Raw genomic sequence first — 23,450 nt, 5'->3', positions numbered from 1 at the left:
CATGCGTTTTTCCTTCTAACTTTGTATGCGTTTTTGCCCCATGCATTTTTTATTTGTTTTTGACACTTGCATTTTTGTCTCTCTTTGGTATGTTAGATTAGATGTGCAAAGATATAGCTAGATAGATATAGGGTAGATAGATAAATAGATATGTAGACATAAAGATATCCGTGGCATATAAATCAGTGCCTTACGTGTGTAGCTTACTGTACATGTATTAACCTAATGAATAAATAAATAAATTAAAATAATGACATGGCACGCTTGTTGTCTTGGGGTCATGTTTGACACAGAACTTACTTTTATTCCCTTTATCCAATCATTCACATGCTCATGTTACCTATATCTTAAAAACATCTCCAGAATCCGACCTTTTCTCACTTTTAAAACTGCAAAAACTCTTACTGTCGCTCTTATTCATTCTCTTCCGGGCTACTGCAATTCTTTACTGATCTGTCTCCCTCTTACCAAACATTGTCTTTTCTAAACTGTTCTGAAAGCTGCAGCCAGGGTCGTATTTCTGTCCAGCCACTTCATCGACGCCTCCACCTTGTGCCAGTCATTACACTGGTTACCTGCTACAGAGTATAATATAAACTTATCTCTCTCACCTACCAAGCTCTCCACAGTTCTGCACCACCATACATCTCCTCCCTCATGTCTGTCTATCGCCCTACCCATGCTCTCCTTTCTGTAACTGATCTAAGACTAATATCCTCAATAATCCAAATCTCCCACTTCTGTCTCCAAGACTTCTCTCATGCTGCGACAGTTTTCTGTAATGCACTACCCCGTACAATCTGATTAATACCTAGCCCCCACATTTTTAAGCATGCTTTAAAAACACATTTCTATAGACAAGCTTAACACACAACTTTACTAAGCTAACTCTTCCCTGTTCCCTCTTTCTAAATTTCCTCAGAATCTGATCCCTCCTATTAATTTACCTCCATATCCTCCATGCAACCAATAACATTTCATAACTGTACTTAGACAGATAATACTGTCTGATGACTGGTTCATGCAGCTTTATTTGAATAACCCTGTTTATTATAATAATGGCTGGACCATACATGAAAAGCACTTTTTGCCTAAAATATGCACAAATTATACATGAGTGGCTAGAGGAAGTTACCCCTTCCAAGGGTTTCTCTTTGAGCTGGACAGGGCAAGCAAACAATGGAGTTATGAAGTGTAGCAGCTAACAGGCAGCCAGGAATTAGCACAAGAACATTTCCTTCAGGGGGCAGGGACAGATGAGCATTAAACACCGCAGTTGTGTGCTGATCTATCCTCCTGAGCAACAAGCAACCCAGCGTGGGGTGTTTTTAAAGGGGTGCTCTTTAAAGGGGTAGTCTTAAACTAAATTTGAATTTCATCCTAAAATGTCTATTTAATTTAATAATCTGATCACTTTGCTAATATCCTTCAATTAAAAATTCCATACCATTCCCTCTGTAATCTATCTTCCTGGGTTTTTACTTTCTGTTTTTTTTTTACTTACATTCCAATAATGTTTAATTTGAATATCCCCAATGCTTACCAGGATACTCAAACAAGATGTCATCAGGGGGCTAAGAATGCGGTCACTGCCACAGCTGCTTTTCCCACCATGAAATGAAGCATCATACAGTAAGTGACATGTGTTTGAGCAACTGGGCTAGTCCCTGCTCTACTGAGCATGAATCTGTTATCAATTCCGATGCATGCTCAGTATGAATGCGCTGCTCTGTATTCTTTTGAATACGGATTGACATTGTGCTCCCTCGCAGGCTTTAAAGAGAAGTAAGGAACCGGCAAACGAGAGAACTGTCAGTGCACATTGAAAAGAAGAGAATGTGGCAAACAGGGAGAGCGGAGACCAGCTCCCGGGAAAAGACGTTACCGCCCTTAAAGAAGACTTCATCAGTGATGTCTATTACAGGGGCTAGTCTGGTCTCTGCTTTCCCAGCGTGCTATGTTCTCTCCTTTTCAATGAGCTCTCTTGCCAGCTTGTCAATTCTCATTAGACCTGGCGAGGGAGCGCACTGTCATTGCGCATTCAAAAGAATATAGCACTGTGAGCAGGGAGCTCATACTGAGCATACATTGGATCTGACAACCGATACATGCTCAGCAGAGCAGGGACTAGCCAAGCCCCTGAAATGAATGTTACTAATGACTCTTTGTTTCAAGGTGGGAATAGTAGCTATGGCAGTAACCGCAGCACCAGCCCCCTGATGACATCCCATTTGAGTATCCCAGTATGCATTGGGGATTCAAAAAACACAACGTCATTGGAATACAAGTAAAAAACAAAACAGGAAGATAGAGAAGAGAGAGAATGGTAGGGAATTTTTAATTTAATTGAAGTATTTTAGAAAATTGATTTGATTTTTAAATTAAATAGACATTCAGGATAAAATTTAAATTTGGTTTCGACCTACCCCTTTAACTACCCAAATTTATCTCCATTCACACTTTCAAGATTTTACGCATTTCAGAGCAGAGTCTGCACCATGTGATTGTATTTTCAACAATCCTGTTTACACTTGTGGAAAGTTTCTGTGTATACTGCTAAGATGAATAATTGTTGTTGCCTAAATTTAACTTCTTTGTAATATTTTTTTCTTCATCTTCAGAATTTCCCCACTAGGTCTGAGAAATGCACTTCTCTATAGGCAGAAAATTGTCAATAAATACAGAATTTAAAGCAATAAAAGATCACTGAAGAGGTTGTCCCCTTTCAAAAAATGTATGCCTATTGACTCAATAACTTGTAAAAAAAAAAACAGCCACACTTTACTTACCCTCCCCGGGTCCAATTCTGTTTCTCTGGTGCTTCCCCAGTATCTGCTATTTGGCTGCAGCTGTGGCGCCATCTCGACAGTGCTGCAGCCAATCACTTATGATGTAATGTATGAACAGAAGTATATGATTTTTTTATATAGATTATATATACAGTGAAGGAAATAATTATTTGATCCCTTGCTGTTTTTGAAAGTTTGCCCACTGATAAAGACATGAACTATCTATAATTTTAAGGGAAGGTTAATTTTAACATTGAGAGATAGAATATCCAAAAAAAATCAAGAAAATCACATTGTATAAATTAGATAAATTTATTTGCATTTTGCAGTGAGAAATAAGTATTAGATCCCCTACAAACCATTATGAGTTCTGTCTCCTACAGACCGGTTAGATGCTCTTAATCAACTCGTTACCTGCATTAAAGACAGCTGTCTTACATAGTCACCTGTATAAAAGACTCCTGTCCACAGACTCAATTAATCAGTCAGACTAACCTCTACAACATGGGCAAGACCAAAGAGCTTTCTAAGGATGTCAGGGACAACATCATAGACCTGCACAAAGCTGGAATGGTCTACAAAACCATAAGTTAGACCCTGGGTGAGAAGGAGACAAATGTTGGTGCAATAGTAAGAAAATGGAAGAAATACAAAATGACTGTCAATCGGCATCGATCTGGGGCACCATGCAAAATCTCACCTTGTGGGGTATCCTTGATCATGAGGAAGGTGAGAGATCAGCCTAAAACTACACAGGGGGAAATGGTTAATGATCTCAAGGCAGCTGGGACCACAGTCACCAAGAAAACCATTGGTAACACATTACACCTTAAAGGTTTAAAATCCTGCAGTGCCCGCAAGGTCCCCCTGCTCAAGAAAGCACATGTGCAGGCCCATCTGAAGTTTGCCAATAAATACCTGGATGATTCTGTGAGTTATTGAAAGAAGGTGATGTGGTCAGATGAGACAAAAATTTAGCTCTTTGGCTCTGCTGGAGAAAGAAGAAGGCTGAGTACAACCCTAAGAACATCGTCCCAACCATGAAGCATGGTGCGGGAAACATACTTTGGGGGTGCTTTTCTGCAAAGGGGACATGACGACTGCACCGTACTGAAGGGAAGATGGATGAGGTCATGTATCGCGAGATTTTGGCCAACAACCTCCTTCCCTCAGTAAGAGCATTGAAGATGGGTCGTGGCTGGGTCTTCTAGCAACACAATGACCCAAAACATACTGCCAAGGCAACAAAGGAGTGGCTCAAAAAGAAGCACAGTAAGGTCATAGAGTGGCCTAGCCAGTCTTCAGACCTTAATCCCATAGAATACTTATGGAGGGAGTTGAAGCTCCGAGTTGCCAAGCGACAGCTTCAAAATCTTAATGATTTTGAGATGATCTGCAAAAAGGAGTGGACCAAAATTCCTCCTGACATGTGCGCAACCCTCATCATCAACTACAAAAAACGTCTGACTGCTGTGCTTGCCAACAAGGGTTTTGCCACCAAGTATTAAGTGTTGTTTGCCAGAGGAATCAAATACTTATTTCTTACTGGAAAATGCAAAAAAAATTATCTAATTTATACAATGTGATTTTCTTGATTTTTTTTGGATATTCTATCTCTCAATGTTAAAATTATAGACTGTCAGTGGGCAAACTTACAAAAACAGCAAGGGATCAAATAATTATTTCCTTCAATGTGTACTGTATATAATATAAAATGAGATTGAATTATGAGCATCTAATATATATAATCGTCTTATCCCGTCTGTCTGTCCTTCTGTCCAGGAAATCCCGCGTCGCTGATTGGTCCGGCCGCGGCCAATCAGCGACGCGGGATTTCAGAACAAGATGGCGGCCGTTAGCGGCTCATCTGCTGCACGGAGGTCAGCGGTGATGAAGCCGGGAGATGACCGGCGCTAGCCGGTCATATCCCGTCTGCTCGCAGCATACAGTGGGTACGGAAAATATTCAGACCCCTTTACATTTTTCACTCTTTGTTTCATTGCAGCCATTTGGTAAATTCTAAAAAGTTCATTTTTTTTCTCATTAAAGTACACTCTGCACCCCATCTTGACTGAAAAAAACAGAAATGTAGAAATTTTTGCAAATTTATTAAAAAAGAAAAACTGAAATATCACATGGTCATAAGTATTCAGACCCATTGCTCAGACACTCATATTTAAATCACATGCTGTCCATTTCCTTCTGCTCCTCCTTGAGATGGTTCTACTCCTTCATTGGAGCCCAGCTGTGTTTAATTAAACTGATAGGACTTGATTTGGAAAGGCACACACCTGTCTATATAAGACCTCACAGCTCACCCACCGTGCATGTCAGACCAAATGAGAATCATGAGCTCAAAGGAACTGCCCAAGGAGCTCAGAGACAGAATTGTGGCAAGGCACAGATCTGGCCAAGGTTACAAAAGAATTTCTGCATTACTCAAGGTTCCTAAGAGCACAGTGGGCTCCATAATCCTTAAATGGAAGAAGTTTGGGACCACCAGAAGTCTTCCTAGACCTGGCCGTCCAGCCAAACTGAGCAATCGTGGGAGAAGAGCCTTGGTGAGAGAGGTAAAGAAGAACCCCAAGATCACTGTGGCTGAGCTCCAGAGATGCAGTAGGGAGATGGGAGAAAGTTCCACAAAGTCAACTATTACTTTTGCCCTCCACCAGTCGGGCCTTTATGGCAGAGTGGCCTGACGGAAGCCTCTCCTCAGTGCAAGACATATGAAAGCCCGCATAGTTTGCTCAAAAACACATGAAGGACTCCCAGACTATGAGAAATAAGATTCTCTGGTCTGATGAGACGAAGATAGAAATTTTTGGTGATAATTCTAAGCGGTATGTGTGGAGAAAACCAGGCACTGCTCATCACCTGCCCAATACAATCCCAACAGTGAAACATGGTGGTGGCAGCATCATGCTATGGGAGTGTTTTTCAGCTGCAGGGACAGGACGACTGGTTGCAATTGAAGGAAACATGAATGCGGCCAAGTACAGAGATATCCTGGATGAAAACCTCTTCCAGAGTGCTCTGGACCTCAGACTTGGCCAAAGGTTCACCTTTCAACAAGACAATGACCCTAAGCACACAGCTCAAATAACAAAGGAGTGGCTTCAAAACAACTCTGTGACCATTCTTGACTGGCCCAGCCAGAGCCTTGACCTAAACCCAATTGAGCATCTCTGGAGAGACCTGAAAATGGCTGTCCACCAATGTTCACCATCCAACCTGACGGGACTGGAGAGGATCTGCAAGGAAGAATGGCAGAGGATCCCCAAATCCAGGTGTGAAAAACTTGTTGCATCATTCCAAAGAAGACTCATGGCTGTACTAGCTCAAAAGGGTGCTTCTACTCAATACTGAGAAAAGGGTCTGAATACTTATGACCATGTGATATTTCAGTTTTTCTTTTTTAATAAATTTGCAAAAATTTCTACATTTCTGTTTTTTTTTTCAGTCAAGATGGGGTGCAGAATGTACTTTAATGATGAAAAAATGAACTTTTTAGAATTTACCAAATGGCTGCAATGAAACAAAGAGTGTAAAACTTAAAGGGGTCTGAATACTTTCCGTATCCACTGTAAGTACCTCGACCGGCGGCGCCGCTGAGCTCCATCCGGCTACCGGCTAGGGCCACTGATCTCCCGACGGCAAGTGCGAAGGGAGGACCGGGGAGCGGCGCCGCCGGTCGGGATACCTCTTCGGGATACTCGCAGCGGAAGTACCCGCACAGGCAGCGCAGCTCCCCGGTCCTCACTAATACGGTTCGCTGATTGGTCGTGGCCGGCGGCCGCGACCAATCAGCGATATTGGCGCCAAATTTAAACACCGCTCTGCTGATTGGTTGCGACTGCCGGCTGTGACCAATCAGCGATTTTGGTGCCAAATTTAAACACGCTTTCCGGTCCTCACTAACACGGTTCGCTGATTGGTCGGGTCCGCCGGCCGCAACCAATCGGCAATATTGGCGCCAAATTTAAACATCGCTCGGCTGATTGCGCCCGGTCAGCCGCATACATATTCTAGAATACCCAATGCTTTAGAATCGGGCCACCATCTAGTATGCTATAATAAAGTTATTAGAAAGCATACAACTCCAGAACTGCTTTGCAATAAATGTTATTTAATTAAAATAAATAAATAAAAAGTTTAATGTTTCTTACACTGATGAACACTAATGAACTTTGTGTTCAGTATCAATTGCCAACATTATTGGCAAGAACATTTTAACAGAGAGCAGTGCTCTAGGAAACATTAATTCTTGGAACAGGATATTCACCTTGCAAATGTGCATGAGTTGATCGGTTCAGGTAGGAAATACTACCACCATACTTTCCATGAAGCCCCGAGGGAGAATCAAATAACCTACACTTGACAACTGTATGGAGCAACTAATCTAACACTTGTTATCCTTCACATGAGACATCCGCACTGAAATGTGCACCTAATTTACAAGGACATAAACTCTTATGAAGCATTACCTGCTATGCTGTTAGATGTTTTCTAAAAAAAATTCTAAAAACATTAAAAAAAAGAATAGTAATAAAAATAAATATATATTAATATACACTGCTCAAAAAAATAAAGGAAACACTTAAACAACAGAATATAACTCCAAGTAAATCAAACTTTTGTGAAATCAAATTGTCCACTTAGGAAGCAACACTGATTGACAATCAATTTCACATGCTGTTGTGCAAATGTAATAGACAATAGATAGAAATTATTGGCAATTATCAAGACACCCTCAATAAAGGAGTGGTTCTGCAGGTGGGGACCACAGAACACATCTCAGTACCAATGCTTTCTGGCTGATGTTTTGGTCACTTTTGAATGTTGGTTGTGCTTTCACACTCATAGTAGCATGAGACGGACTCTACAACCCACAGAAGTTGCTCAGGTAGTGCAGCTCATCCAGGATGGCACATCAATGTGAGCTGTGGCAAGAAGGTTTGCTGTGTCTGTCAGCATAGTGTCCAGAGGCTGGAGGTGCTACCAGGAGACAGGCCAGTATACCAGGAGACGTGGAGGCGACTGTAGGAGGGCAACAACCCAGCAGCAGGACCGCTACCTCCGCCTTTGTGCAAGGAGGAACAGGATGAGCACTGACAGAGCCCTGCAAAATGACCTCCATTAGGCCACAAATGTGCATGTGTCTGCACAAACGGTTAGAAACCGACTCCATGAGGGTGGTGTCTTATAGGGCCCAACGTCCATAGATGGGGGTTGTGCTCACAGCCCAACACCGTGCAGGATGCTTTGCATTTGCCACAGAACACCAGGATTGGCAAAGTGCTCTTCACTTAGTGTTGAGCGATACCTTCCGATATCGGGAAATATCGGATCGCATTGGATCGGACCGATACCCAAAAAATATCGGACATCGCCGATTCCGATACCGGAAACCAATGCAAGTCAATGGGACACAAATATCGGAATGAAAATAAACCCTTTCTTTCCTTGTAGGTTAATTCTACATGAAGGAAAACAACTAAGAATAATGTAGAATGTATTACATGAAAAGCCGGCAATTCAGCAGCGGCATACACCGGTAACCGACAATTTAGAACAGAAAGAATAGAGCTTCACACATAGATTAGATAGATAGAAACATGTCAGTCACATATATATGAAGTACAGTGACAGTGTTGCTTACTGTACTTGTCATTTAGTGTTAAAGGATTTATTTAAAAAAATAATAGTGTTTTCATGCACCGTCTCTTTAAAAAAGCCGGCGGCAATTCAGCATCGGTACCCGACAATTTAGAATAGAAAGGAAAGAATAGAGCATCACACATAGATTAGATACATAGAAATATGTCAGTCACATATATAAGAAGTACAGTGATAGTGTTGATTACTGTACTTGTCATTTAGTGTTAAAATAAAGGATTTATTAAAAAAAAAGTTGGCGTGGAGTTCCCCATAATTTTAGTCTCTAGCGGAGGTTAAGCAGACGGCTGGGGCAGATGTTTGAAGCCTGGGAAGGGGGTAATACCCACGGAGCTTCCCAGGCTACTAATATCAGCCCCCAGCTGAATACCTGGCCTTTACTAGCTATTAAAATGGGGGACCCCAAAAAAAATGACGTGGGGTCCCCCCTATTTTAATAGCTAGCAAAGGCTAGACAGACAGCTGGGGGCTGATATTAATGGCCCAGGAAGGGTGCCATGAATATTGGCCCCCTCCCAGGCTAGAAACACCAGCCGTCAGACGCCCCAGAAATGGCGCATCCATAGGATGCGCCAATTCTGGCACTTAGCCTCGCTCTTCCCACTGCCCTGTAGCGGTGGCAGTGGGGTAATAGGGCTGGGGTTGATGTCAGCTTATAATGCCAGCTGACATCAAGCCCAGGTTAGTAATGGAGAGGCGTCTATAAGACACCCCCATTACTAACCCCATAGTCAAAGTTAAAAAAAACCCACAAACACCCAGAATAAAGTCCTTTAATTGAAATAAACACACAATTTTTTAATGTTCTAAATTAAACCATACTTACCATCACGCCCATTCCAGCTGAAGCCAATGTCTTCTGCAATAAAAGTAAAATAATAAACCAACATCATCCTTACCTTTCCATGGTTCCCACGACGGCTCCAGCTCTGCTGCATTCACATGACAGGCTGGACCGCAGCAGAACGCTGCCATCCAGCTTGCCATGCCGCTGACACTGAGAAGCGCAGGCATGCTTGCGCTCCACAGTGTCTAGCTGTGACGGCATAAAGATGAGCCGAGGTCATGTCCAATGAACTCAGCTCACCTCATGCACGTCACTGACAGCGTGGGAAAATTCTCCTGCGCTTGCAGTGAGCGTGGGAGAATTCTCCTGCTGAAGCGCTGAGCACAGGAGAATTTTTCCACGCTGTCAGTGACGTGCATGAGGTGAGCCGAGTTCATTGGACATGACCTCGGCTCATCTGGATGCCGTCACAGCCAGACACTGAGGAGCGCAAGCATGCCTGCGCTTCTCAGTGTCTGTGGCATGGCAAGCTGGATGGCAGCTTTCGGCTGCGATCCAGCCTGTCATGTGAATGTAGCAGAGCTGAAGCTGTCCTGGGAACCATGGAAAGGTAAGGATGAGGTTGCTTTATTATTTTACTTTTATTGCAGAAGACATTGGCTTCAGCTGGAATGGGCGTGATGGTAAGTATGGTTTAATTTAGAACATTGAAAAATTGTGCATTTATTTCAATTAAAGGACTTTATTCTGGGTGTTGTGTTTTTTTAAATACTTTACTAGAAATTCATGGCGGTCATGTCATGGCGTGACCCCATGAATTTCGGGCTTAGGGCCAGCTGATAATGCCAAGCTGGCCCTAACCCCCTTAATACCCAGTGAGCCACCGCACCAGGGCCCTGGATGAGTTGGGTACAGCGCCAGAAGATGGCGCTTCTATGAACGCGCCTTTTTCTGGGGTGGCTGCGGACTGCAATTTGTTGTGGGGGGGGGGGTGCCAGAAAGCTTGGGCCTCCTTGCGCTGCGGATTCCAGCCCCCAGCTGCCTAGATGTGCCTGGCTGGACACAAAAATAGGGCGAAGCCCCACGTATTTTTTTTTTAATTATTTCATGAAATTCATGAAATAATTAAAAAAAAAAGGGCTTCCCTATATTGTTATGTCCGGCCAGGTACAAATAGGCAGCTGGTGGTTGGGGGCAGCCCATTCCTGCCTGCTGTACCTGGCTGGACGCAAAAATAGGGCGAAGCCCCACAGCAATTTTTTTAAAATGATTTCATGAAATTCATGAAATAATTAAAAATAGGGCTTCCCTGTGGCATGGCAAGTTGGATGGCAGTGTTCTGCTGCGGTCTAGCCTGTCATGTGAATGTAGCAGAGCTGGAGCCGTCGTGGGAACCATGGAAAGGTAAGGATGATGTTGGTTTATTATTTTACTTTTATTGCAGAAGACATTGGCTTCAGCTGGAATGGGCGTGATGGTAAGTATGGTTTAATTTAGAACAATAAAGAATTGTGTGTTTATTTCAATTAAAGGACTTTATTCTGGGTGTTTGTGGGTTTTTTTTAACTTTGACTATGGGGTTAGTAATGGGGGTGTCTTATAGACGCCTCTCCATTACTAACCTGGGCTTGATGTCAGCTGGCATTATAAGCTGACATCAACCCGAGCCCTATTACCCCACTGCCACCGCTACAGGGCAGTGGGAAGAGCGAGGCTAAGTGCCAGAATTGGCGCATCCTATGGATGCGCCATTTCTGGGGCGTCTGACAGCTGGTGTTTCTAGCCTGGGAGGGGGCCAATATTCATGGCACCCTTCCTGGGCTATTAATATCAGCCCCGAGCTGTCTGTCTAGCCTTTGCTAGCTATTAAAATAGGGGGGACCCCACGTCATTTATTTTGGGGTCCCCCATTTTAATAGCTAGTAAAGGCTAGGTATTCAGCTGGGGGCTGATATTAGTAGCCTGGGAAGCTCCGTGGGTATTACGCCCTTCCTAGGCTTCAAACATCTGCCCCAGCCGTCTGCTTAACCTCCGCTAGAGACTAAAATTACGGGGAACCCCACGCCAATTTTTTTTAAATAATTCCTTTATTTTAACACTAAATGACAAGCACAGTAATCAACACTATCACTGTACTTCTTATATATGTGACTGACATGTTTCTATGTATCTAATCTATGTGTGATGCTCTATTCTTTCTATTCTAAATTGTCGGGTACCGATGCTGAATTGCCGGCCGGCTTTTTTAAAGAGACGGTGCATGAAAACACTATTATTTTTTTTAATAAATCCTTTAACACTAAATGACAAGTACAGTAAGCTGAGCGCTGCCATCCAGCTTGTCATCCTTCAGAGACACTGCAGAGCGCAGGCATTATGGGAACTTCCGATTCCGGTATTCGATATTCTAAAAGTATCGGAACTCAGTATCGGAACTCTGATACCGCGAATATCGGTCGATACCCGATATTTCAGTATCGGAATGCTCAACACTACTCTTCACAGATGAAAGCAGGTTCACACTGAGCACATGTGACAGACGTGACAGAGTCTGGAGACGCCGTGGAGAGCGATCTGCTGCCTGCAACATCCTTCAGCATGACCGGTTTGGCAGTGGGTCAGTAATGGTGTGGGGTGGCATTTCTTGGGAGGGCCGCACAGCCCTCCATGTGCTCGCCAAAGGTAGCCTGACTGCCATTAGGTACTGAGATGAGATCCTCAGACCCCTTGTGAGACCTTATGTTGGTGCAGTTGGCCCTGGGTTCCTCCTCATGCAGGACAATGACAGACCTCATGTGGCTGGAGTGTGTCAGCAGTTCCTGCCAGATGAAGGCATTGAAGCTATGGACTGGCCCGCCCGTTCCCCAGACCTGAATCCGATTGAGCACATCTGGGACATCATGTCTCGCTCCATCCACCAACATCACGTTGCACCACAGACTGTCCAGGAGTTGGCGGATGCTTTAGTCCAGGTCTGGGAGGAGATCCCACAGGAGACCATCCGCAACCTCATCAGGAGCATGCCCAGGCGTTGTAGTGAGGTCATACAGGCACGTGGAGGCCACACACAATACTGAGCCTCATTTTGACTTGTTTTAAGGACATTACATCAAAGTTGGATCAGCCTGTAGTGTGTTTTTCCACTTTCATTTTGGGGGTGACTCCAAATCCAGGCCTCCATTGGTTAATAAATTTGATTTCCATTGATGATTTTTGTGTGATTTTGTTGTCAGCACATTCAACTTTGTACAGAACAAAGTATTCAATGAGAATATTTCATTCATTCAGATCTAGGATGTGTTATTTGAGTGTTCCCTTTATTTTTTTTAAACAGTGTGTATATACGTATATGACGCGCCCCCTGGGACATATTCCTTTTTGAGGGGAATACCCGGCACCGGATCAGATGGGGGGGGTTGTAGTCTCCGAGTGGCTGTGACCCGGTCCGTGCCCAGGGTGTCAAACTCAGTTGTATGTGGCAGTCCTACAGATGTTATTAAGTTCTTAATGTCGACTACGCCACCCGTTGTGTTGCGGTCACTGTGGCCGCCGCTGCAGCAGGGTCCGCTGAGGCTGATGGTGGGTGCGCAGCTTGATGAGATAACCCCCAACGGGTGGGGTATAGCCTCAGGGGGGACAGGTGCAGAGGATGGGGGTTGTGGTGGTGCAGTGCAGACGGCAATGAAGACAGAGTCGGGCTGTGCAGTTAAGGGTGTTTACTTACTGCAGATGTTGTACTGGTCACTCCAGCTGCTAGTGACCACCCGAGCCGTGCTGCGTCCACCAGGTCCTGGATCCAGCCAACCCCCAAACAAGTCCGGAGCGTGGCCCTGAGCTCTCCTTCTGTCCCGTTCTCTGGCCGTCCCCACCAGTGATCCACCTAGGTCCAGCTCCCTCGGGCCTTCTGTTGGGACACCCTTGGCCTTGGGTTCCCTGACCCTTCATGTGGTGTGCCTTCGGGGTGGATGTGATGGGTGACCGTGACAAACGCTGCCCACGGTCTCCGGTCTCTGGCTGGGGTGTGTTTTCTGCCCCCACCAGCTTGGGATCCGGTACCCTGTGCCGACTCCTCACCCAGTGCTTTAATTTGGGTTCTTGGGTCCTCTCTGTTTTCCCCTCTGGGTACTCCTTCTTTGCTCCTCTCTCACTCAGGGTCTCTCTCTTGCTGCAGGCTGACTTCCTCTCTGCTTGCTGTCTGCTCCTCTGCAGCTGTCTTGCTGTCTCCAACTGACTTGTTCTCTGCATCTGACCCTGATCTTAGTTGGTGCCCACCTTATATACACCCTCTATGTGTGAGCTCAGGTGACCAGCACCCAATGAGCTCCTATCTTTACCCAGGCTGCTCCCCCTATCTGCCCCTACACTACTTGGGATGTACCACCCCCCTCCCACTCCAGCCAGGAACAGACTCGGTCGTACCTGCACATTTCTAAGTGGGAGTACCGTTGGTCTGTTCCTCGGAAATGGGATGTATGTAGTGCATGCAGCTGACTGAGCTCAGTTCCACTCTCCATCCTTGCCCGGGAGTGGAATATCACACCTCTGGGTTGAGGTGCAATACTCCTGTAGCAGCCGAATCCTCAGGGTGCTACATATATATATATATATATATATATATATATATATATATATATATATATATAAAAAGAAAGAGCAGCAGCACTCCATTATGGCTAAAATACAAAAAGACAATAAAAACCTTTGATTTAAACTGTGTTATTACTCAATGAACTTTACTTACAAAAAACTGAGGTTCTTAGCGCATAAACTGGCCAATTCATGTGTGCCCATCAACCGCTGTAAGGTGATGGGTACTACTCTGCCTACATGCCTCTCTTTGGCTGCAAGCCTATAACTCTGGACAGAACATGTCACTTCTGGGCTGAAACACCTACAATTTAAATGGGCTGGTAGAATAGAATATACATCACCTGCTGGTTAAATGGGAGGAGTGCAAGGTCAGACAGGAGGCAGTTACAACCTCATATAGTAATATGTAATAAGAACTGACCAGCACATCCTAATGTGAACAGGTGCAAGCTGCTGCGCTTTCTTTTAATATATCTTATTCAGTTTCTGCAGCTTGCACCTGTTCACATTAGGATGTGCTGGTCAGTTCTTTTTACACACACACATACAGTGCTGGCCAAAAGTATTGGCACCCCTGCAATTCTGTCAGATAATACTCAGTTTCTTCCTGAAAATGATTGCAATCACAAATTCTTTGGTATTATTCTCTTCATTTAATTTGCTTGCAAGGAAAAAACACAAAAGAGAATGAAGCAAAAATCAAATCATTGATCATTTCACACAAAACTCCAAAAAAGGGCCGGACAAAAGTATTGGCACCCTCAGCCTAATACTTGGTTGCACAACCTTTAGCCAAAATAACTGCGAACAACCGCTTCCGGTAACCATCAATGAGTTTCTTACAATGCTCTGCTGGAATTGTAGACCATTCTTCTTTGGCAAACTGCTCCAGGTCCCTGATATTTGAAGGGTGCTTTCTCCAAACTGCCATTTTGAGATCTCTCCACAGGTGTTCTATGGGATTCAGGTCTGGACTCATTGCTGGCCACCTTAGAAGTCTCCAGTGCTTTCTCTAAAACCATTTTATAGTGCTTTTGGAAGTGTGTTTTGGGTCATTGTCCTGCTGGAAGACCCATGACCTCTGAGGGAGACCCAGCTTTCTCACCCTGGGCCCTACATTATGCTGCACAATTTGTTGGTAGTCTTCAGACTTCATAATGTCATGCACACGGTCAAGCAGTCCAGTGCCAGAGGCACCAAAGCAACCCCAAAACATCAGGGAACCTCCGCCATGTTTGACTGTAGGGACCGTGTTCTTTTCTTTGAATGCCTCTTTTTTTTTCCTGTACACTCTATGTTGATGCTTTTTCCCTAAAAGCTCTACTTTTGTCTCATCTGACCAGAGAACATTCTTCCAAAACATTTTAGGCTTTCTCAGGTAAGTTTTGGCAAACTCCAGCCTGGCTTTTTTATGTCTCGGGGTAAGAAGTGGGGTCTTCCTAGGTATCCTACCATACAGTCCCTTTTCTTTCAGACGCCGACGGATAGTACGGGTTGACACTGTTGTACCCTCGGACTGCAGGGCAGCTTGAACTTGTTTGGATGTTAGTCGAGGTTCTTTATCCACCATCCGCACAATCTTGCGTTGAAATCTCTCGTCAATTTTTCTTTTCCGTCCACATCTAGGGAGGTTAGCCACAGTGCCATGGGCTTTAAACTTCTTGATGACACTGCGCACGGAAGACACAGGAACATTCAGGTCTTTGGAGATGGACTTGTAGCCTTGAGATTGCTCATGGTACCTCAAAATTTGGTTTCTCAAGTCGTCAGACAGTTCTTTGGTCTTTTTTCTTTTCTCCATGCTCAATGTGGTACACACAAGGACACAGGACAGAGGTTGAGTCAACTTTAATCCATGTTAACTGGCTGCACCCTTTTTTAGGTTTGGTGTGGAATTATATCCAATTTGGTTTTAGGACAATTCTTTTTGTGTTTTTTTCATTGAAGACAAATTAAATGAAGAGAATAATACCAAAGAATTTGTGATTGCAATCATTTTCAGGAAGAAACTGAGTATTATCTGACAGAATTGCAGGGGTGCCAATACTTTTGGCAAGCACTGTGTATATATATATATATATATATATATATATATATATATATATATATATACAGTACAGACCAAAAGTTTGGACACACCTTCTCATTTAAAGATTTTTCTGTATTTTCATAACTTTGAAAATTGTACATTCACACTGAAGGCATTAAAACTATGAATTAACACATGTGGAATTATATACTTAACAAAAAAGTGTGAAACAACTGAAAATATGTCTTATATTCTAGTTTCTTCAAAGTAGCCACCTTTTGCTTTGATGACTGCTTTGCACACTCTTGGCATTCTCTTGATGAGCTTCAAAAGGTAGTCACCGGAAATGGTTTTCACTTCACAGGTGTGCCCTGTCAGGTTTAATAAGTGGGATTTCTTGCCTTATAAATGGGGTTGGGACCATCAGTTGTGTTGTGCAGATGTCAGATGGATACACAGCTGATAGTCCTAGTGAATAGACTGTTAGAATTTGTATTATAGCAAGAAAAAAGCAGCTAAGTAAAGAAAAACGACTGGCCGTCATTACTTTAAGAAATGAAGGTCAGTCAGTCCAAAAAATTGGGCAAACTTTGAAAGTGTCCCCAAGTGCAGTTGCAAAAACCATCAAGCGCTACAAAGAAACTGGCTCACATGAGGACCGCCCCAGGAAAGGAAGACCAAGAGTCACCTCTGCTTCTGAGGATAAGTTTATCTGAGTCACCAGCCTCAGAAATCGCAGGTTAACAGCAGCTCAGATTAGAGACCAGGTCAATGCCACACAGAGTTCTAGCAGCAGACACATCTCTACAACAACTGTTAAGAGGAGACTTTGTGAAGCAGGCCTTCACGGTAAAATAGCTGCTAGGAAACCACTGCTAAGGACAGGCAACAAGCAGAGGAGACTTGTTTGGGCTAAAGAACACAAGGAATGGACATTAGACCAGTGGAAATCTGTGCTTTGGTCTGATGTGTCCAAATTTGAAATCTTTGGTTCCAACCACCATGTCTTTATGCGACGCAGAAAAGGTGAACGGATGGACTCTACATGCCTGGTTCCCACCGTGAAGCATGGAGGAGGAGGTGTGATGGTGTGGGGGTGCTTTGCTGGTGACACTGTTGGGGATTTATTCAAAATTGAAGGCATACTGAACCAGCATGGCTACCACAGCATCTTGCAGCGGCATGCTATTCCATCCAGTTTGCGTTTAGTTGGACCATCATTTATTTTTCAACAGGACAATGACCCAAAACACACCTCCAGGCTGTGTAAGGGCTATTTGACCAAGAAGGAGAGTGATGGGGTGCTACGCCAGATGACCTGGCCTCCACAGTCACCAGACATGAACCCAACCGAGATGGTTTGGGGTGGGCTGGACCACAGAGTGAAGGCAAAAGGGCCAACAAGTGCTAAGCATCTCTGGGAACTCATTCAATATTTTTGGAAGACCATTTCCGGTGACTACCTCTTGAAGCTCATCAAGAGAATGCCAAGAGTGAGCATAGCAGTCATCAAACCAAAAGGTGGCTACTTTGAAGAACCTAGAAGACATATTTTCAGTTGTTTCACACTTTTTTGTTAACTATATAATTCCACATGTGTTAATTCATAGTTTTAATGCCTTCAGTGTGAATGCATATTATTCAAAGTCATGAAAATACAGAAAAATCTTTAAATGAGAAGGTGTGTCCAAACTTTTGGTCTGTACTGTATATATATATATATATATATATATATATATATACTGCTCAAAAAGTAAAAGGAACATTTAAACAACACGATGTGTCTCCAAGTCAATCACACTTCTATGAAATCAATCTGTCCAGCAAGTGAAGCAACACTGATTGTGAATCAATGCTTCCTGCTGTTGTGCAAATGGAACAGACAACAGGTAGAAATAATAGGCAATTAGCAAGACACCCCCTATAAAGGAGTAGTTCTGCAGGTGGTGACCACAGACCATTTCTCTGTTCTCATCCTTTTTGGCTGTTGTTTTGGTCAGTTTTACATTTTGTCATTGCTCTCACCCCTAGAGGTACAGTAGCATCTGTCTACAGTACAACCCACAGAAGTTGGATCGCTGCCTCCTCCTTTGTGCAAGGAGGAGCAGTGCCAAAGCCCTGCAAAATGACCTCCAGCAGGCCACTAACATCCATGTGTTTACTCAAATTGTCAGAGACAGGCCCAAAGTCCACAAGTGGACCCGACGTTGCTTAGATACATCTGAACAACAATCCAGCGCCGGGAGGTAGTGGAGCGCTCGTCATCTACCAACGTGCAGTGGAGTGATAACGTCGCACACAAATGACCCCATCACTCTGCTGCTGTGATCACTGAGCCTCAGGTCAGCAAAGGACGTGTCTTGCTTGCATATTATGGGGCAGAGTGGAAAATTGTGAGAGAGAGCAGTGTGGGGGTGGGTGGACCATATGGAGAAGTGTTGGGACAGTATGGAGAGGAGGGAGCATGGGGGACAATATGGAGGAATGGATGGACTATTTGGAGAAGTGGGGGACATTATGGAAAGGTGGGGGGCCGTATGGATAAATGGGAGTGTTGGGGGACTATAATGAGAAATGTATGTTCAATATGAAGAACTGGGGGGACAGTATGGAGAAGTGGGAACATAGGGGACAATATGGGGGAATAGGATGGAGAACTGGGAGCATGGGGGACAAAATGGAGGAGTGGGGGGACAATATTGAGAAGTGGGGGACATTATGGAAAGTTGGGGGACAGTATTGGGAAATGGGAGCATGAGTGGACTGTATGGAGAAGTAGGGGGACAGTATGGAGAGGAGGGAGCATAGGGAACAATATGGAGAAATGGGGAAACAGGATGGAGAATTTAGAGTGAGTGGGGACCACATGGAGAAGTGGGAGTGTGAAGGGATTGTATGGAGAAAAGGGGAAAATTATGTAGAGAAAGAAGTGTGGGAGGACAGTATGGAGAGGTGAGAGCGTGAGGGGACAATATGGATAAGTAAGGGCACAGTATGGAGAAGTGGGGGAACAGTATGTAAAGATGGGAGCATGGCAAGACAGTATGGAGAGGTGAGAGCTTTGGGGACAATATGAAGAAGCGGGAGCACAATATGTAGAGATGGGAGTGTGGGGGGACGACAGTACGGGCAGGTGAGAGTGTGGGAGACAATATGGAGAAGTGGGAACACAGTATGCAGCGATAGGAGCGTGGGAGGACAGTATGGAGAGGTGAGAGCTTTGGGGACAATATGGAGTGGGGGTACAGTATTGAGAAGCTGGATTCATGTACTGACAGTGGATCTGGTAGTGGATTCATGTACTGACCGTGGTCCTGATCGTGTACAAATGTACCAATCCATAACTGATCAGAGGTTGTCACCTGGCTGAGGCAGTCACTTTTCTGCCACTGGTTCCCTAATGTGGCTGTCACCTTACTGCCGCCGTCACCCTGCTGCCAAAGTGGGGAAGGTAAGCGTTATAGGGACTTTTATTGTATATGAGAGAAGTTAATGTGAAGGCACAGTATCTTTTGGGCAGTATGCTGATGAGGAAAAGTGTGGTTCCAGTGCTGTATTCATCTACTGACGGTGATTCTGGCACTGCATTCATTTACCAATAGTGGTTCTGGTGCTGCGTTCATGTACTGACGGTGGTTCTGCATATATGGGAGCTGTGGGCCCACCTTACTGTGTATAGGGAAGTTGTGGGGCATTGTATTGTGTATAGGGGAGCTATGGGCCCATCATACTGTATATAAGGAAGCTGTGGGGACATCATACTCTGTATAAGGGAGCTATGGGTCCACTATGTTGTATATAGAGGAGCTGTATATTTGGGGACCCAGTGGAGATTATTAAATGTTAAGTGGGCACTTAAGCATTATTGTTATAGGGGCACCAGAGTATTGTAACCATCAAAGGGGCAAAATGTGGACACTTTTCTAGAGTATTTGCACAGTGCATTAATCATTTCAAGGGAGCAATTTCACCCTCTAGAGGGCACAAATGAGGCATTGTTTCTTTTTTAAGGGACACAATGGTGGCATTATTATGTGGGGCAGTAAGAGGAGCTCTGTTTTTGTACCACGCAACAGGTGCAGTAATAGGGACACATACGGCAGCAGCGACTTAGTATTGGGGTATCAGCAGGATGATGCATTTGTGCAGGTTGGGAGTAGATGGGGGTGGAGCTGGAAATGTCAGAAGTCAAATGTGTTTTTGTTGTAATCTCTGCAGACGAGTCGTGACTGGAGAAGTTGTCATGTCGGTCTGGGCCAGATGGAAGACTGGAAAATTAACTACTCCACCAGAAATAACGTCAGCTGTAAGTTACAATATATATTTGTACTGTAATTACTTGTATGTTCTGCAGGACTGGTATCTACCACTAAACGGTCACCATATCACGGTAATATCAGTGTTGGTCTTTGTGTAGAGATTTATTTTCAGCAACAGCACGGTCATCTTCTAAGGTTCCTCTATACCCACGATCAGGGTTCACCACCATAGTTGTACACACGGTTATATGGTTAGGGGCCACTCAGATGTTTCACGGCCCCTGACCTGAACCCCTAGCTATGCCTCTGTCCAGTTTTCATAAATCCCCCTATTGTCTTCATTATCTTTAGCTTTTTATTTTTCAATTAACTTTATTTCTGACACCTTTGTGGGTGTCCTATTAAAAACTCCTATTTCTATATCAGCGATAAGTACTATATAATATTGCCATATTCAGTGGGGTGAGCACAGTGTCCTAGGTAGTCCACTGTGTACTCTCACATTCATTAACATTCCTGACTCTTTGCCACTTGTTATATTCTCTCCTAATCTTTCTATTAAATAGAACATTAGCCAATTTCCTGACACACGTACGCCTGCTAATGTAATTATGAAGCTGACCTCGGGCATACATGCTAGCGTTTTATATCCTATTCTACTAAAGTAGAAATATATATATGGAGTAGAGATGAGTGTATCAATTCGCTCATCTTGAGTTGAATTTGAATTTTCTGAAATTCGTGATTTCACACGAATTTGAACATTTTGAAATTTAATTTTCAGTTTGCAAATAAAGAAAACTTGCTCTGCACCATTTCCCATACTGCTGAATTATCAGAGAGCAGGCAAATGTCATTGGGTTGAGGCAGATAACTTAAAATAGTTACAAATGAATTCTAAGCTTTTTTTTATGTTAAGTAAGGTTTGGGAAGAGTTTAAACAGATTTTAGCACTGGGACAGGGGTCTTCTATTTTTCCACTATGGAATAATCCTTATTACTCACACATGAAGTAACTTACCTGTTCTAAATTTGGGCAAAATAATGGCTTGTTGAATGATTCTCAAATTTTAAGGGACAATAATATTTTTTCATTTAAGGATCCGAAGAAATAACTTCTTTAGATATTTTTCAATAATAAAGGCAATTCAATCTACCCCTCTCCTCTATTATTTGGGAAAACCATAGCCAAATATCCTCTCTTGGTTTTCTATGCAGTTTTGTAGTGTGTAGAGAAGGGATTATTCTTTTGTTTAAACACTTGCGACTATCCAATATTGACCATTGGCCTTGTCCCTTGTGGAGATGGATTTCTCTGGAGTCTCTCATGATACTATGTAGATGGTGGGATACTCCACGGGACAGCATGGTGGTTCAATTGTTGTACAATTTTTAGATGCAATTGCTCACAGATTGTTGAACCTCTGACCATTATGGCTTCTGAGAGACTCTGCCTCTCTAACATGCTCATTTTACATACTGTCATGTGACTTGAAGATTAAATTTGACTTGAAGTTGAAAAGTGACCCTTCAGTTGTTTTTACCACTTACTTTTCAAGCCTATTGTTAACCTTGTCCAAACTTTTTTGAAATGTGCTGCTGCCATCAATTTCTAAATTAGTTATTTTTTTCAAATGGGACTTCACCTTCTGATATGTGTTCTATATTCTTTTGTAAATTTAATATGGCTATATGAGATTTCCAAATCATTGCATTCTTGTTTTCTTTACATTTTAAACCGCACCCCAACATTTTTGTAATCGAGGTTAAACTTAAATCAGAGAGATTCTGGGTTTAACAAATTAGAAAGCATGCATTCAAATAATAGTTAAAGGGGTTGTCCACTACTTTATATTAACCCCCGCCCCCCAATGTATCCCCCCGGGGCCCCTAAGACTTTTTGTAAATACCTTCCGTTGCAGATACTGCCTGTGAGCGGCGCTATCACTGGCCGCTCACAGGCATCACGGGATCCCTGTCTGCAGCCTGCTCTGACATCCGCTGATGTCACGACAAGTGCTGGCAGCAGCCGGAGGTCTTTGTCTTCCTGGTTCCACGGTGGATGCCAGGCTGTGGGCGGGGTTACCCCCCGCGTCACACCCTGCATTCACCTTGCGCTCTGCCTCTCCCCATTCATTGGGAAAGCATGGGGTGAATGCTGGGTGTGACGCGGGGGGTAACCCTGCCCACAACCCAGCAGCCACCGCGGAGACCCCAGCGCTGAGTCACATCTCACTTGTCGTGACGTCAGCGCGGGGGTCACGTGATGCCTGTGAGCGGCCAACGATAGCGCCGCTCACAGGCATTATCTGCAACGGAAGGTATTTACAAAAAGTCTTAGGGGCCCCGGGGGGATACATTGGAGGAATAAAATAAAGTAGTGTACAACTTCTTTAATAGCTAAAGTTGGTACCATTTGATTCGTACAACCCAATCCATCAGCCATGAAAGAGATCTGTGGCTGCTGGAAGGGAGCAGGAGAACCATCTCTTACATGATGGCATCCACAGCTCTTATAGTTTCATAGTTTTTAAAGTTGAAGGTATACTTAAGTCCATAGAGTTCAACCTATAGCATCACACTTTAGTTGAACTCGATATACATAAGCCTATCTCCAACCTTAAAAACTATAAGAACCATGGATGCTAGCATGACGTACATGTGACGCAATGCCAAGTTGGCCAATCAGAAGAAGAATCGCAGATGCCATCAGGTAAGAGTTGGTTCTACTACTCCTGTCCAGTGGTCATAGACCACTATTGTGGCTGAAGGCCTGGGACGTGTGAATTAATTTGCAGCAACTCTATTAAGAGCTAATTCTAAATTCAGTAACTGTATTTTTTGGTCTCCAGTGAGCACAGGATGATACAATTTATAATCATAAATAGGCTATGTTGCTCTCCACACTTTATGTACAAGATTTTCTACATTGAAAGCCCTAAATGCTCAACAGCATCTATGCTGCCAGGCAGAGCGCCCTCAGTTCTGGGCCATACCACCCCAAAGACACAGCACCACAGAATGGCCATCACACAGCATCAACACCAAGTGAACTGGTCAAAAAATTCACCTTTCATGATACATCGGCGGAAGACCTGACAGATTGCACATTGGCAGGTACCAGAGCTTTTTTAATAGCATTATATATATTGGATAGAGGAGTTGTTATGGTAACATGTGATGGTTATAAATAGTGAGTTCCTGTCAGCTTGGAGATCCGATATCACTGCTCATAAACCTCATATAATCTCTTCTGCTGTTTGGATTTATTGTTTAGGACATCCATATGACTTTTATTCCTGTCAAGGGATTATTGGTTA

This window comes from Phyllobates terribilis, unplaced genomic scaffold (assembly GCF_046119375.1).
Source record: "Phyllobates terribilis strain yellow unplaced genomic scaffold, ASM4611937v1 Scaffold_1__5_contigs__length_1240528914, whole genome shotgun sequence".
Classification (NCBI taxonomy): domain Eukaryota; kingdom Metazoa; phylum Chordata; class Amphibia; order Anura; family Dendrobatidae; genus Phyllobates; species Phyllobates terribilis.
This window is presented reverse-complemented; position numbering follows the sequence as displayed.